Here is a 6,449-nt window from a genome sequence, read left to right as displayed (position 1 = left end):
TCTGTTGTTGAACATGGCGCTGCACTACATGCAAATGTTTTATCGTTCATAGCATGCTGTAGGAAACTGTTGAATCAATTTTAATTTGCAAGATGGCAGGCCAGCTGAAAAAATTTCACCACAGTACCAAACTATTAAGCTGTGATAAAATCAATGGAGGCAGCTCCAATCAGGCCTGATAGTGCGTGGACCACCAGCCAAACAACCCTCAAACCTCAGAGCAAATGTCCAAATTGATATTGTTTTGCTTTTGTTTTCTTACTGCAGACTAGATGCTAATTTTAACCAATACAGGATGTACAGCTAGTTTTGTGGGTGGTTTTAAAACCTCCTTTAGTACATCATCAAATGATTTTATACCAATAAGTACAATATCGTGTTAAATTCACAGTGATGGATGTTTGGAAATGAACTCTGGTTAGTTGTGACTATTTTCATCATTACATATTCACTAACAGTTGATTTTTGAGTACCTCAAGGACACGTCAAAAAGTGCTTACTTGTGTACCATGGTTCAAGATGTAATTACTGCAGCGTTTGCAGCAGTTGATTTGATTAAATTCAGAGCACAAACTGTCTTCATTATATTCACACTCAGTTCATCATGACAGCTTAAACACTACAGGGAGACAAATTGTTGTTTAGATGACAAGGCTTACAGTAAATGAAGTCAAATCCATCTGGATAGTGCAGGGTTGTTGGATGCACAGGTACCTTACACCCACCCACCTCTGAATTAATCACTAGCTGGTAGCTGTATTTCATTCTTGTGCGTGAGAGAGGGAGACTAACAGTCTGCTGACAAACTTACATCGTCCAGACAATTTATCCAACTGTATCATTTCACAAGAGCACGCACACACGCATGCCCGCACGCGCGCACGCAGGCACACACACGCACACACACACACATCATCTTACACTTGTCATCGATGTGCATTCATTTATGTACATCCCCAAGACCTTTGCCCAAAACAGAAATTCCTAAACTTCACCCCAAATGCCCAAATTTTAACTCCCAGCCAGCCATTTAACATAGTGGGGTCCAGGATTTTGGTCCAACAAAATACATCAGGCAGACCCCGCAAGTACAGTGAGCTTTCCGTTTTCAGACCTCACAAACATAGTTTGGTCAGAAACCCATCTTTAAATTATTTATTTCAGCAGCAGCAATTACAGTTACAGCTTCCAACCTCATCACTCCCTGCATGTGTTACATCAGGATACTGGGGAGTGATGAGCAAATATTTTAAATCCCCCATCAAAGCCTGCAAAATAATGAGCAGTGAAGCAGGGCAGTATTGACCAGCAGGAGGATGGATTGGATAACTAAATTGGATGACATGGAGGAAAGCACGTGCGTGTACCTGTGCAGCTTGGACTGAATATTTGAACTAGCTTGCGGGCATCACTCCATCTTAAGGAGGCCGCACACACACACACATAAACACACACACACACACACACACACACACACACACACACACACACACACACACACACACAAACATGTATTAAATCATACTAACAGTTTTCAGTCAATGGAAAGTTTGGTCATGTGTTGATCGGCAGCATCATATTATTCACAAACCAAGGCCATAAAATCTAACATGAAGATACAAACATAACGCAAAAATAAAAGCCAAGACAGCAACTTCTAGAAACACAGACTTAGCCGGCTGCCCAGTTCAACCACAAAAGCTGTTCCAAATGCTGAGCATGGCTCCACTGGGGCCCATGAATAATGCTAAAGGGTGATTAGTTATTTTCAGAAGCAATAATTAACAGCCATGGTGTCAAGAAGAGCTACAAGTAACATTTTGTACGACAACTATTTAACGGCATTAAATCAGCTTGAAGTGCTTAAGTTATGCTACTTGGACATAGTTATTTATATTAGAAAATACATCAGGGAGAGGAATTATGCAATGGAGGTAACAGGAGCTTTAAAAGGGTATTTGGCTTTTTAAGCATACGTGGAAAGCGGTGTCTTGAGCTCACAAAGATGTTTCTCACCACTTGATTACTTCTTTATTACTCCAGAATATAGAAAGAGCCAGCCAAGTGTATATTTAGAAACAACAGGCAGAGAAACAACAAAACTGTATAAACATTGCAACTGTGAATGAGTGTGAAAGAATTGGTTCAACTGAATGCACCAGCTATGCCGGTTCGGTGCTACTGTGAACGAGCGCCCAACCAGAAAGGTTGTTTTTATCTCAAATCAAAGTGTCGGTGGGTTACCGAGCACACAGCTGAATAAATGAGATGTGGGTTGGAGCATACAATGCACTTGAGTGTTTGTAAAGGGATTTGCTTTGAAAGTTTTCTGTTGTTTGTTTCTGATGGTGCAGTGTTAGCTTCATGCTAAATATATGTGGCCGGCTCTTCCTTCATTCTGGGGTCACAAAGAAGCAACACAGCAGTGAGAAAATATCTTTCTGAGCTCAAGACACATATTTATAAGCACTTGAAAGATGAAGTATCTCTTTCACAGCATTTATAACTAGAGAGCACTCAAAATGTGTACATATTCTTAAGCTGTTTACTTACTCTCTTAGAACTAGCTGAACACAGTTTATAGTAAGATGGTGAGAAACATTCATATTAAATACACTGCTGCTTGTCTGACTTTACGTCTTTTCTGCATGACACCACACATTGATCAACGACAAACAACTGGAGTGCTGGTGCTGAAATCCCACATGATCATAAATCTTTCACTTTTATGGGTTCTCTCTTCTCCCTCCAAGTCAGCATATCACTAGAACAACGCACACTTGCTGTAAACATGTTAGTGTGTCTGTAGGAGAATGAGGATGTGAGGATAATTTAATTATGGAGAAGATAGAGAGGGTTACTGAGGTTAATATCCTGCATGCACTCTGCTCCTCTCCGGACGCACTAATTGCTTTAAGCACATTAGGAACTTTATTGACTGCAATGGCCTTTTAAGACATTACATTCTGCTGCTTAGTGTCAGAGAGGAGTTGGCCAGCTCTGCTTACTGTCTCCCTATATCTCCTTCTCCTACTCCCTCATTTTGACCTCTGTCACTCTCTTCTCTGCATATGTCTCCCTGCCTGTATCTGCTTAATTGAAGTCTCTGTAAATATGATGAGATTTGTACAGTGTCTCATCCGTAGAGGCGCGCTTGATGAGGTTTGATTGGCAGGTGATTAACTCCTCTTAACCCACAGAATCATTTGTCCTCAGCGGAACAGTTGCACTAATGACACCATAAAAGGCCTCTTGATGTGTCAAATTCTGGAGCGGAGCTCTGGAGAGAAAGAGAGAGAGAGCTTCCAGCAACTCCTTCGAAAAAGTGCAGCCCCCTCACTTTTCTTTCACTCCGCCGAGATCAATCCTCTCAACACCCCCTCAGTAGATCTCTCCGTTTTCACTCAACTAGACCTCTTAATGAGGATGGAGGTGAATGGTAGGAGTTATTAAAAAGTCCTCACCTTCCTCCTGGGACTGCTAAAGAGGAATTATATGCAACTAAGTGCACTTACAGCCACAGTTAGAGTTATTTCACATTTTGGTTGCCATAAATCCACATCCTCTGCTGTGATGACAGGAGTGGAAAATTATTTTTGGCCCAGAAAGAATTTGGTGTTCTTTTCTTTTTATAAAGGATTTGCTGGAGGATTTTCATTAAGGGCTTTAGGTGAGGAATGAAAAAAAAATGAAAATTACTGATCGTGAGGAAGGAGAGACAGAGAGAAAATGACGGGGAGGAGAGAAGACGATAAGGAGCGACATCGCAGCTGACAGGGAGGGGAGCCAAGCAATAAGTACAGCAGATATAGCCAATGTGCAGAGATAAATGATGTAATATCTGCATGGATCAATGTCTGTGCTGTCCCTCTAAAAAGGAATCTCCCCATAAATCATATCATCATTCCTCTTACATGCGCACAGATACACACACATTCACTCTATGGATGTACACACTCCAGTTATCTCAATTAGCATGAATTAAGATTTATGGCTGTAAAGTCTCAGTGTCTTGAGACCACTATGTAAAATGTCTTCTTCCAGCTGCCCAGCAGTCTCATCACCATGCAGATGGTAGGAGGAGGCAGAGGGGAATCCATTTACTAAGATAGCACTATCCAGCTAATGAGAAAGCAAGTGGCTTGACTTTTCACATGCAGCCCATCAAGTCTACTCTTATTATGAAACCAGGATGTCATTAGTCCCACTTAGTGTGACTAATATTTCCATCACATTCTGTTTGGTGTCCTTGCTAACAGTCCCACCTAGTGGCAGATCTGGATACTAGTGTGTGTGTGTGTGTGTGTGTGTGTGTGTGTGTGTGTGTGTGTGTGTGTGTGGTGTTAGAGATTTAAATGACTGTAGCCTCTTCTCACAGACACAAAACAGACTCATTAAGGACAGCATGTGCAATTTTCTCAAACAGCTTAAAAGATTTTTTTTTAAAGAAATAATTGAAAAACTGATAAAAATTGAGGTGATGTGTGGAGGGAGGGGCATGATTGAAAGTATTTATTATCGACACATCCATGGTCTTACTTAGTATCTCAGAAATTTTATTCAATAATTTTGACATTTGCCCCAAAAATGTGTATACATAATAGATGATATTTTTCGATCATTTGGTGCCATCAGAATACCCTAATGCCATATTGAAACACAAAAGTTTGACAAAATTTTAAACAATTAATTTAATCATGATAACTTTTGAAGCTTTTGAGGGGAAAAAGCAATAACATTTTGATTTGAGAAAATGAAATCTTGAAATGTTTCCGCTTGAGAAATGACACAAGTGATCAGCAAAAATTCCCTCTCAAATAATGGATTGACTGACCAAGTAATCATTTTGGCAGCATTTTAAAAGATATGCAGTTGTGGATTTTAAAACAAAATATCTACATTTTCAAATTTTGAGATGCATGTGGATCTTAATTTGGAAGAAGTAACTAAAAGTGTCAAATAACTAAGGCAAGGCAAGGCAAATTTATTTGTATAGCGCATTTCATACACAGGGCAATTCAATGTGCTTTACATGAATAGATTAAAATACAGGAAGGCAAAAGAAAGACATTCGCGTAAAATCAAATGAAATGAAGAGAAAAGGAAAGAGAGCAAGTCAGTGCAGACTATGAATAGGCACCTGAGAAGAGGAAAGTTTTCAACCTGGTTTTGAAGATATCCCCGCTTGGTGAACGTTTTACCTCCATTGGTAGCTTGTTCCACTGATGTGCAGCGTAGTAACTAAATGCAGCTTCTCCGTGTTTATTTGTCACTCTGCTAAGCACCAGCTGTCCTGAGTTCACAGATCTAAGATTTCTACAAGGTTTATATGCTCTAAACATGTCTTGTAGGTAATCGGGAGCTAACCCCTGTAGTGATTTGTATACTAACAGTAATGCTTTGAAGTCTATTCTCTGGCTCACTGGAAGCCGGTGTAAAGTCTTCAAAACTGGCGTGATGTGTTCTGTTCTTTTGGTACGAGTTAGAACCCTAGCAGCAGCATTTTGGATCAATTGTAGCTGCTTAATGCTCTTTTTAGGAAGGCCTGTTAGCAGACCATTACAATAGTCCAATCTGCTGGATATAAACGCATGGATGGGCATCTCTTGGTGTTTTTGGGTGATAAAACATTTAATTCTATTACGTTTTTGAGGTGATAAAAAGCAGTTTTGGTGACTGCTTTGATGTGGCTGTCAAAGGTCAGATCTGAGTCTATTACAACACCAAGGTTACGGACTTGGTTTGTTGTATTCAGAGCCCGTGTCTCAAGATACCCTGTGATGGTGGTCCTTTTTTCTTTATTTCCAAAAAGAATAATCTCTGTTTTATCCTGGTTAAGTTGAAGGAAATTGTGGCTCATCCAATTTTTGATTTGCTCCAAACACTTATATAGTGACTCAGCTGAACTTAATTCCCCTGGCGACACAGATACATAAAGCTGTGTGTCGTCAGCATAGCTGTGGTAGTCAATATTGAACTGCTTTATAATCTGACTCAAAGGCAACATGTACAAATTGAACAGAAGGGGGCCTCATATGGACCCCTGGGGGACGCCACTCGTCATTGCCAGTTCTTCAGATTCATAGATGCCAATTGTAACAAGATACATCCTGTCTTCTGAGTAAGATCTGAACCACTTGAGGACCGTTCCTGAGAGTCCAACCCAGTTTTCTAACCTGTGCAGCAGGATTCCATGATCAACAGTAGTGTCAAACGCAGCACTAAGATCTAATAAAACCAGGCACAAAAAATAAAATATTCCCTCTTATTCGTAAATGTAGACAGTCGCTGTTACGGCAGAGAAAAACTTGCTTAAATTAACTCAAGAATTTGGGTGAGTGTTCTGGTAATGTTACGTCATTTTGAGATGAGAAAAACATCATCAAAAAATGTAAAAAAAAAAAAAAAAATCATCTGCTTAGTCACTGCTAGCTGCAGTTTGTTTCTGA

At 40.0% G+C, this 6,449-nt stretch overlaps 1 pseudogene; it reads right to left on the bottom strand.

The window, feature by feature from the left end:
* Positions 1–5,126: 5,126 nt before the first annotated feature.
* LOC147253402 (uncharacterized) lies at positions 5,127–6,007 on the bottom strand (annotated as a pseudogene).
* Between the last annotated feature and the right edge of the window lie 442 nt (positions 6,008–6,449).

The sequence above is a fragment of the Aulostomus chinensis genome, chromosome 11 (assembly GCF_037954235.1).
Source record: "Aulostomus chinensis isolate RoL2024-O1b breed Wild chromosome 11, RoL_Achi_v1.0, whole genome shotgun sequence".
NCBI classification, from domain to species: domain Eukaryota; kingdom Metazoa; phylum Chordata; class Actinopteri; order Syngnathiformes; family Aulostomidae; genus Aulostomus; species Aulostomus chinensis.
This window is presented reverse-complemented; position numbering and strand designations above follow the sequence as displayed.